At 32.1% G+C, this 10545-nt stretch overlaps 1 protein-coding gene across 4 annotated transcripts in view; it reads right to left on the reverse strand.

The window, feature by feature from the left end:
• The window catches only part of LOC106478127, an 88775-nt gene that overhangs the window by 45208 nt on the left and 33022 nt on the right, over positions 1-10545 (reverse strand). Inside the window, exon 2 of one of the 4 annotated variants that reach the window (XM_022381659.1) lies at positions 4289-4395. The exons of the other annotated variants lie outside the window; for them this stretch is intronic. The gene's annotated coding sequence lies outside the window, so the exon portion shown is untranslated. The remainder of the gene's footprint in view (positions 1-4288; positions 4396-10545) is intronic. 4 annotated transcript variants of the gene reach the window in all.

Raw genomic sequence — 10545 nt, forward strand, 5'->3', positions numbered from 1 at the left:
GATGCTATTATTTCGGCATTGAGCAATATTCTAGAGACCAATAATGGTTAATGAAACATTGTTTTAAGATATGCTATTATTTTAGCACCAATAAATAGCCCTCAGACCAATGACATATTCTTTATATTGACAATTAATGCCATATTAGCATTCGTATACGTCTTAGAAACAGACAGGGCTCACTCTTGATAAATTATATTATTTCAGCAAACGCCAAGAAACTGCTGACGAATTCCCTTGATAAATCACGTATAGGCTGAATAACCTCCTTTTGATATAAGATATTTTAAATTCCAAGGCATACTCCGCCTTTCAGGTACGATAAATAATATATTTGCAGATATAAATACTCTTGTCATGAAGTTAGATGTAAGGTAACATCAGTTGAAGTTGAAAGAGTGCGAGAAAGTGGCCTGCCTTTAGTCAGCCTCTAACGAATTGGGGGATTACAACACTTTATGTCATTAGAAAATGACTAAAGCGAGAAGGTACAGAGAGCGCCGTTCTAAATTTAGCAGGAATGGAGATTACAAGACCACATATGATTAAGAAACATTATAATCAGACAAACGGAAAACAGATAAAAAAAGAAAGGGACCAATTCAGCATGGGTATTAATATATATATATATATATATATAAAAGACAGGACTTCAACGAAAAAGAAGAAGACAAGGAAATGTGTGTGAGAGAGAGAACGAAAAACTGAGAGAGGAGAAAGAAGAAAGTAATATGCTGCTAATAAAAAAGAAAACTTATTTTCAAATCTGTTTGTTATCAGTTACGAGCAATAAATAGCAATTTGTTGTGTTTATATGGTATTAGTCAATTCCTTATAGGAATAAACATAACCTATATAAATTTGAAAGACATAAGAAGAAAAAGCGAAGTGCGAATATAGCACGATCATAACAACTTTAAAAGTTGAAAACCTTATCTCATTTTACGTTTACCACAAACTTAAATGAAAATACAGTAGCTGCTTTAACCAAAATACTATTTTAGCATCTATCATATCAAAAGCAATTTCTATCATAAATGTATCTGATATAATGGTTTAAAAATTGTGAGCTATTCATTTTAGTCGTATATATTATAGTAACTAAAATAGCTCACAAAAAATCGCACTGAAAATAGCTGATTATTGTTGTTGTTGTTTTCAAACAGTACTAGTCATGCTAGTTGATAATTTATCTTCCATATTGTTATTTACTATACGTTTTATCAGATAAGAACAGGTGGCTGCATGTTCATGAAATCATGAATATGTTTATTGAAACAGCTGTTATCAAGTTTGCTCCTCATGAGAGTGTTAATATTGTGATCCAAAATGTATAGTACCTGTTTTTTCTTGGATATCGATTTTTAGTTGATGTTTTTTTTTTATTTTAGAAATAACCTACATTCTTAAAATTATTTTATCGATGTTGCCTTCTCATAGTAATCTTCATAGTTTCGATACACATGACCTTCCATCAGTTTCCTGCTATAGGTTTTTATTAACTAACGACACAAAGAAAATAAGTTCTTGTATACGTATATTCTTTTACGGGTCACGAAGAGAACTTAAAGAGATGAACTGTTTTTATGGTTAGACAATGCAAGGCAGAATATATTAATGTTTATAACGCTGGCCTATATCGTATTGCAAGAAAGTTTAGAAAATGAAAATGGAAGAGTGTACACTCGCGTGAAAAATATTATTTTATAAAGAAAACAGTATTTAAGCTAGTCCAAACTTTTCTATATTAATGTTGCAAGTTTTGTTGCTGAAACTATCTTGTTCAGTTCTGGTTTTTCTTTGTTAATCAATAATGTCTGTTTTATACGTCAGCTCTTTTCAACATGTCTAGCGAGAATCTTAAAGATAGTGTGTACGTCAGATTTGACAAGCGCATGATCACATATTTATTATTCGTCATTAAAATTGCATGTTCTATTTGTGTGTTTTTAAGTGCCTAGTAGTCGAACTTGATTTACATGTAAGATATTTAAATTCGTATATCATCTTGTATGTTTTTTAAGTATAAAGTTATGTTTTTTATACCTGAAAAAATATTTTGCATCCTGTTTTCATATCAACATACATTAAACATAAAAAAAATCAATGTAAGATTTTTGTAGAATACATATCCACAGTCCTGGTAAAAGTTAATAGCTAAAGGCTAGACTACAATAGTCCAAGAGGTTACGGTAAGTGCTGTTGGCCTTCTCTCTCTGGTCTATCACTTTAAAATTGGGGAAAATCCTAAACAGAATGCTACATTTAGTTCAAAGTAAGTCGAAATTATCGTGGCATTAAATTAAAATCCAAATTTAACTCTAAGATAAATATTATATTAATCTATGTTTCGACCGAACAACCTTCATTAAAATGTTTCATCGAAACGTCTCTGTATTACACGTATTTTCATCGTTTTGCCCCTCAGTGGCACAGCGGTATGTCTGCGGACTTACAACGCTAGAAACCGGGTTTCGATACCCGTGGTGGGCAGAGCACAGATAGCCCTTGTGTAGCTTTGTGCATAATTACAAACAAACAAACAAATTCATCGTTTTTGGTTTTAAAAAAAACGTATTAAGGAATCATTCTTCGTAAAGGTTCGTAAATAAAGAAATATTACCGAGATTAAATATGTTAATTTGTTAGTAATTAAGCACAAAGTTACATAATGGACCATCTGTGCTATACCCACCACGGGTATCGAAACCCGGTTTCTAGCATTGTAAATTCGCATACATTCCGCTATACCACTGGGGGCTAAATATATTAAATAGAATTTACAAATAGTCATTAAATTTGTAGAACAATTTTTATTTTGGTTTCACATAGTCACACCCTGTTCTGTGTATGTTTCAGGTGTTCGGTAACACGGCAAGTGATGTAGCAAAACGATTTCTGTTTTTAACGATACTTTAGGAAAGTATTACAAATCAGCTCATAGATATTCAACACATTAGGTAATAACTACTTAGAACAATTGTGATACAAGCTGGTCGTGTCTTGATGATTAGCGTGTGAGACTGCGACTCGAAGGGTTTGGGGCTCCTAACGTGATGCTACTGAACACGCTTTGCACTTCTAATGGAAGCAACAGTAGACCCTGTTATTCAATTCAAAGGGCCGGACAAAGACCTCGTTGCAGAAAGTGCCGTTGACTGTCTAGCTACCCTTGAGTCAGTATATTATAGTTCAATATTAAAGACGACTACACTTTCAGATTTTTTTTCTTCACTTTACACTAATTTCGCTAGTAGATGGATTTAAGACATTTTAGTTTCGTAAAAAACAAGTTTTATTTGTTTGTATAGGACGTTCGCACAAAGATACACTGCTAGCCGTCTCTAATTTTGAACTGATAAACTAAACGGAAGGCAGCTAATCAACAGCACTCTCTGCCAACACTATGGCTACTCTAATCGAATAGTGGGATTTGAACCTCACTTTTTTAATGCCTTTTGGTCTCAAATGCGAAGCGTGATTTTGCAGCAACGCTTTAATCTATAGTAGTAGTATTTCTGACTTTCGTTGTTAAAAAAGGAAGGTTTTTTGTTTGATTATGTGTTAAGTGCACACCTACGCAATCGAAACCCGAATTTTAGCTTTATTATCCCTCAGACTTACTGCTGAACAACCGGAGGGTATTAAAATTAAGAATAACTCATTTTAACATATATTTGGAGCTTACAGTGTTTCTAAAAATAGTTAATTAATATAAAAATCAAACAAACTACTTTGCCATTAATTAATTATGTTTTATTAAACTTTATGTAGTCTTGTATTGTGTTAATATACAAAGTTATCCCTATTTAGAAATTTATTTAAATCACTAAAAAGCATTATTGTCTAAAATATTAAATATTTTTCAGACACTAAGGTCAATGAACTGTATTCACCTCAGTCATGTATAGCATGTGTAAGTAATGTTGTTGTATTCCAATCAAAGAGTAAACAGCATCACAGGTAGTAACAATCCGTAATAATGGAAGCTCTAACGATTTAGTTTGCAAAAGTGCGTATGAAAGATGTATGACGCAAGATGTGGGTAAAACAAGAAATATCTTGATTTGTACGCTGAACAAAATCTAAGAAATTATACTGATTTCAATAAGGACTGATGAAAATTTGAAACTAAGCTAAGCTAAATTGAACTTAAGGTAAAAAAATAAAAAATAGCCAAGTATATAAAAAAAAACAAAGACAAACACTAAATAACTTTGATGGTGGATATTTATTTTTAATGATCATAACAACACTGGCTATAAAACTTTTCAAAACTCCAACCTACCAAAGCTATGACATATCTGTGAAGATCTGGCAGTGAAAATATCCCCCCCACCACCAACTACTTGCTTCAGTTGCACAGGTTTGCACTGAGGTGAAGAGTACAAGTCACTAAAATACAAAAAACCTCTGATGATTGTTAATTATAATATATTTTGAGCAAGTCTATATAAAGTGTACCAACATTAACGGCTATATATATACTAATAATAACCGAAGAGCAGAGTTTTAGGTGGTCATGACGAATTTTTCGGTTCTCAAGAGCAAATTATAGTATTCTGTATATTTTAAGCTCTACTAAAATCAAGTGCTCACACTGGCACACAGAACTATTTTACATGGTAAACAAACCGATCTAGAATAAAAGTCGGTGAAATAAAAATAATCAAGCTGTCTCGTGTAGCCAGTAAAATGTTCGGAAGCTTCAAAAACTAACATATTCATTTTTCAACCATAAACACTGTGTAGTTGGCGTTTTTGAAATGTTTATTATAAAGTTTTCTTATTCGGGTAAAATACTCATCTTGACATTTGATAAACCTTTATAACACTTGGCATGTAATGGGTAAGACGATATACAGGAAAGATTAAGCTGTATAGCATGATTATAAGAGTAAGTGGGTATGCACAAGATTAAAAGATGAGAGGCGTGTATAGAGATAAAACTGGAGAGAGTGTAAAAATGGAGAAGCAAATAGGGCGTACGGGAAGATGAGGTTAATTAGAATGTATAAGGTAATGACACCAAATGGAACATACAGCTAATTGAAGTGTATCGTATGGTAATAATGGTAATAAAACATAGATGGGATGATAGTTTGTGGGTGATTCAGGTAATAAATTCTTATGGGTTGTATAGGAAAATTTAACTAAACTTCAGGCCTTTTTCTTTTATCGAAATAACAGAATAAAAAACAAACAAAAACACGTTGTGCAATTATTTAAAGCAAACTTTTAAGGTGCCAATAAAGTTGGGTATGATTAAATGTAATATTTCATATCAATGTTTCGAATGCACCAATAACCATCAAATCTGGTGATACAGAATTCGTATACAGAAAATTATTTTGTATTCTCCACGAATTTACAAATGCTAGCTAATCTATAGCTACGTACTCTCATCGATAACAATAAGCGTTTGAAAACTCACAAGTTACACAAATTTTGAACAAAATAGCTCGACATTATACTTCCACTGAATTATATAAAATATTTGCTAAATCCAAATTCCAACAAACTTCAAAATAATGGTCATTGTTATTAATAAAATGTTTTATTCTATGACAAAGCATCGTAAAGAAATGTTTAATAACTAAAATCTGTCGATAACAAAAAAGTACTTATTATCGATCCTTGTTGTCACCGTGAGGCACTCAACTGCTCTAATGTTAAGGTTGATTGAGGATCAAAGTTTCATTTACATATTGTATTTCGCATACAGAGCTTTCATAAAAACTGTTTTGGAATAATGCTCAAGTTTTAACGATATTATGAATATTCATAAAAGAGCGTATATATATATATATATATATATATATATATATATATGAATATATAGTCTTATTATGCATTTATTTAGTTTTGCTTAATAAAATAAATAATAGATGTACAGTATAATTACACCAAGTGATTACTTCATAATATTGTACAAATACTGGATCTATACAGCTGAAAGTGTCGTTAACAGCGTATTTATCCCGTTGACGATTCAATGCGTTCTAATCATTACAGGTTTTAGTTTCCTTCGGCTAAGTACTTTTTTGCCAATTTGTTATACAGGATATGCTTCGTCCCAGCACTCAGTTATGCATATAATGAACTGGAAATTGGGAAATACGCAGTGTCATGAAACAACCCTCACATAAAATAGTTTTTTTTTGCTTGTTTTATTGCAAAGCCAAATAATGGACTAACTGCGTTCTGTCCAGCACGGGAATCGAATCCCGGATTTTAGTGTTGTAAGTACGTAAACTTATCACAGACCTATCGAGGACATATTTACATAAATAGTTCATTTTAATATATCGGCGTTCACATCAAAAATTAGTTTCAGAAATTAAAACTTCAAAAAAAAAAAAGAACTAAGTCAGCATATAAATTTAAAATACGCACCCGATTAGTTAATACTTGGGCTAGCGCACCTTCGGTGACTATATATTGAAATATATTGCAATTGCAAGAAAATTCAATAATTTACTTTTTAAAGTTGATAAAAATTAATAATATATATATATATATATATATAAGAATAGAAAGTCAAATAACGGAACCGTATGAAACGTATCATAAGGAACATTTATGGTATCCGGGTATTTTGAACTGACGTCATCGCACTCGACTTCCTTACAAGTAAAGTGAACACTCTGCTGTGAACTGTCATCCTTTCAATAAAAATGAAAGTGATCTGCTTTTTCCCAAACTTTCCATAAAGTAGAAACACTATGTAATAAGGTAGTTGAAATCTATGTTATGTTCACTAATATAAATCTAATAAAAACAATTAAAATTAGTAACATGGCATTCGAAGCACGACTTTTGATTATTTGTGTGGACTTTTCTTGATAAGAGCAAACTTAGATTAACAAGCATTCATAAGTCTTCCTGACTCAACAAAAATAATTATTTTGCTAAATAAAGACAAACTTGGGAGAAATATACTGCAGAAAATTAATTATAAGAACATATCATTAAAGACAGTAAATAAACGAGATTAAAGTCAAATGTACGTAAATAAGAAAATGGTATGAATAAATTAAATGTCTAGGAGTCGAACTAAAATTATATTACATACGCTACCAAGCTTACATAGTCAAACTTAGTTGTGTAATTGATTATTTGATTCATTACGAAACACAATGATAAAAACATTATTGTTTGAAATATATTTATTTGGAATGTCGTGTTTCAAAGAAGCCGCCACTGTGTAGAATCTTATTTACAAGACTTAGTGTTTTATCCACAGCGGCATGAAAAGCCGAAAGAGTTAACAACCAACTGCGATAAATTTATACAAATATAAGCTATGTGTTATCCAGTTCACTGCCTTGTACATTTAAACTTTAAATATTATTAAACTGATATTTTTTGATGAAATTACTAACAACTGTTTTACCTCCTAGTGTTTTTCGTTCCTGTTTCATTGTTCTGAGACGAACCATTCTTCAAAGTAATTGTAAATTTTACTTATGACATTTTTTATACACCTGTCTCTCCGTTCTTACAAGTACAACATGGCTGTGTGGATAATGTGCTTTTTAATGCTTTGAAGCCCAGAGCACCTTATTCTCTAAAAGCGTGATAATTATATCGAAATAGCTGTTTCTAGTTACTTTAAATCCTGTGTTCAAATCCAATGACATTACTATTAAGACTGGGAAAAGAAGAGGGCATAAATTTTATGAATAAAGAACCAAAACTAAAAACTTAGCAAGCAAAAAAAATTAATCAAATATCAGCTATCATATTTTACAAACTACTATAAACAATGCTTTTTAATTGAGGCAATCAAAAACAATTGCACATATTTTAGAACTACCTAAATTAAAGCGCTTGCAAAACCCAAAAAAGTGTTTTCTGATACTACAGATTCAATAATCGTCTTGAAAATCTTTGACCAACTTTCTAAATCGTTCTTAATTCGCATTTCAGAGAATTAAGTTTTGGTATTACATTTACCTATATATACTTGTAAGTTATAAATAATACTTATTAAAATATTGTTTTTCAAACTTTCGCCTTTTCTATTTTTCAGCTAGCTATAAGGGCATCTGTTTATTAGAAGTCTCCTTACTTTTCAATATTATGAATCAAATACGCTCTAAAGGTTTCCAGAATCCCACTGATTATCGACAGCAAAAAGAAGTTTTATATGACAATTTTAATCCACTATTAAGCTGGATTAAGGAGAATGTAGTGGTGAAAAAGACAGGGGAAGAGAAGTAAACGGACGTGTGGAACTTTCGACGCCAAGTTCTACGACAAGTCGTACATATCCTCTTTTAATTATCGTAAGTACGACTCGTTTGTTCACTGAAGAGATGCCAGTAACACGTGCATAGCAGAAAGAAGAGAATGCCGTGAAATGTACTTTCTGAAATGTAGTATTGATGAATTGCCTCTAAGAATCCAATAATACGCAAGGAAATTTGAGCGAAAAAATATTCAGTATTCTGGTGCATACAACACACGCAATATATTTATTTATGGCTTACATACGTGTATTTATCTATCCAACTACACGACCATCAAACTTATCTATATAACATTTTTGAGATCAGGAAGTTAAAATAAAGAACTCTCTCTGTGTATTTCTCTTTATTCCTTTCTGTGTATTTAATTCTGTCTTACTTTTTATCGTGCTCATCTTAAGTATGAATATTGTCATATTTGATTTGTTTGTTTGCTATTAAGCACAAAGTTATACAAACGGCTATCTGTGTGCTGTCCACCACGGGTATCGAAACCCGGTTACTAGCAATATAACTCCGCAAACATACCGCTGTGCCACTGGGGGGCTATCATGTTTGAAACATATGTCTTCAATAGGCTTTAAAGAAATGAAGCTGATGGCGAGCCTTATAAATCTTTCACCCACATTTAAATCTTTTAAAGCGCAGACTATTTATATTTTTTGCCTTCTTGCAACAACAACAATTAAGTACAACTTCTTTTTACTTTTCTACATATATATGAGAACGCTTTTTTAATGTGACTTGAAATACTATTGTACACTATGTTTTAGCTATTACAACAATAAGAAAAAATTAAAGGTTGCGTTGAAACCTACTTAGATGCTCATGAAACTCTAAATGGGAAAATTGTTTGGGATTCATTTGTTTTAGTAACTGAACCCTAACATATTCTTAGGTACTTTTATAACTTTTCAGTGTTTTGTTTTTTTTCCACTGATAAAGACGCCTTTGTTGATATTTTGTCCAAGAAGTTTCTGTTTATTTGTTCCTTTGTTGATAAGCGCGAACCTACGCAATAGGCTATCTGTGCTATGCCCAACACAAGTATCGAAATCAGGTTTTTAGTGTTATAAGCGTTCAGACTTGCCGCTGAGCCACTGGGGAGCAACTGCTTGTGTAATTTGGTTGTCAAAAACATGCAATGGTAATAGCTACCATTTAGTTTCATATTTTTCTTCAAACACTTTGTACTGCCAAATAGTTTCGTACGAACGTAGAAATATTTATTGGATTTATACTCAGAATTCCAATGGAAATTTACAAGATATTTTAGACAATGGGAAACGTCTTCACATGTTATAACCTGACGAAAGAAACGAAGTCCTTTTAATTTTCATTAAATATTTGGTACACTTAACGACACATGTTGAACATTCAGTACTTAAAGTTAATAAAATCGATGTTGATAAACATAGAACAGAGATTTTGAATCATGCGTATGATTTCTAATTTTGTGAAATCTCGCTTTGGGATTAGTTACTTAGGATCATGCATGTAATAGAGTTGAGTTGATTTTATATTTTACTAAATATTTGTCTTTGAACGTTTTACTGTACCAGTAGTTTTCCCGCCTTAAGATTTCCATTTTAAAAAGACGATTGGCATATTGTCTTATTATATAAATCTAAACAACATTCGATATGTATGTGAATTGCAGGTTTGTGTGTTTTGTTGCTTTTGATATATAATCATTTTATTAGTGCCATACTTTGAATCGTTTTAGAGGTTTATCGATAAGCAAACTCATTGCATTGATATACGCATCTTTTGAAAGAGTAAACTAGTATATGTTAATAAACTCAAATACACCAAGAATAGAATGACGTGCAACTTCAACACTCGTGAAGAGTTCTAAGCTTTAGAACTGAGGCTTAATGAGCTGGATAAGTTACTGTGAATTGTTTGTTTGTTTGTTTCTTATTAGGCACAAAGCTACATAAGTATCGAAGATCGGTTATTAGTGTTATAAGCCTTCAGGCTTACCGCTGATCTACTGGGTGAGGCGGGGGGGGTGCAAGTTGCTATGAATCTGTTGGAAAAATTTCCCTTTCATAGTCTTTGTGAATCAGTTCTTTTCATGAGAAATACTAAATATGACGCCTATTATGAAACAACTAGGGACACTTTACATGGTAATATACCTACTGGCATCTTCATTAAACTTTGCTATCTGAGAATGGCTCGGCGAAACCACAGCCAAGGGAACGGGCTTTGAAAAATCAGCGTGGAAATAGGGCGCTTGACTCGCAATCTGAGGGTCGCGGGTTCGAATCCCCGTCCCACCAAACAT

The sequence above is a fragment of the Limulus polyphemus genome, unplaced genomic scaffold (assembly GCF_000517525.1).
Source record: "Limulus polyphemus unplaced genomic scaffold, Limulus_polyphemus-2.1.2 Scaffold182, whole genome shotgun sequence".
In the NCBI taxonomy this organism is placed as follows: domain Eukaryota; kingdom Metazoa; phylum Arthropoda; class Merostomata; order Xiphosura; family Limulidae; genus Limulus; species Limulus polyphemus.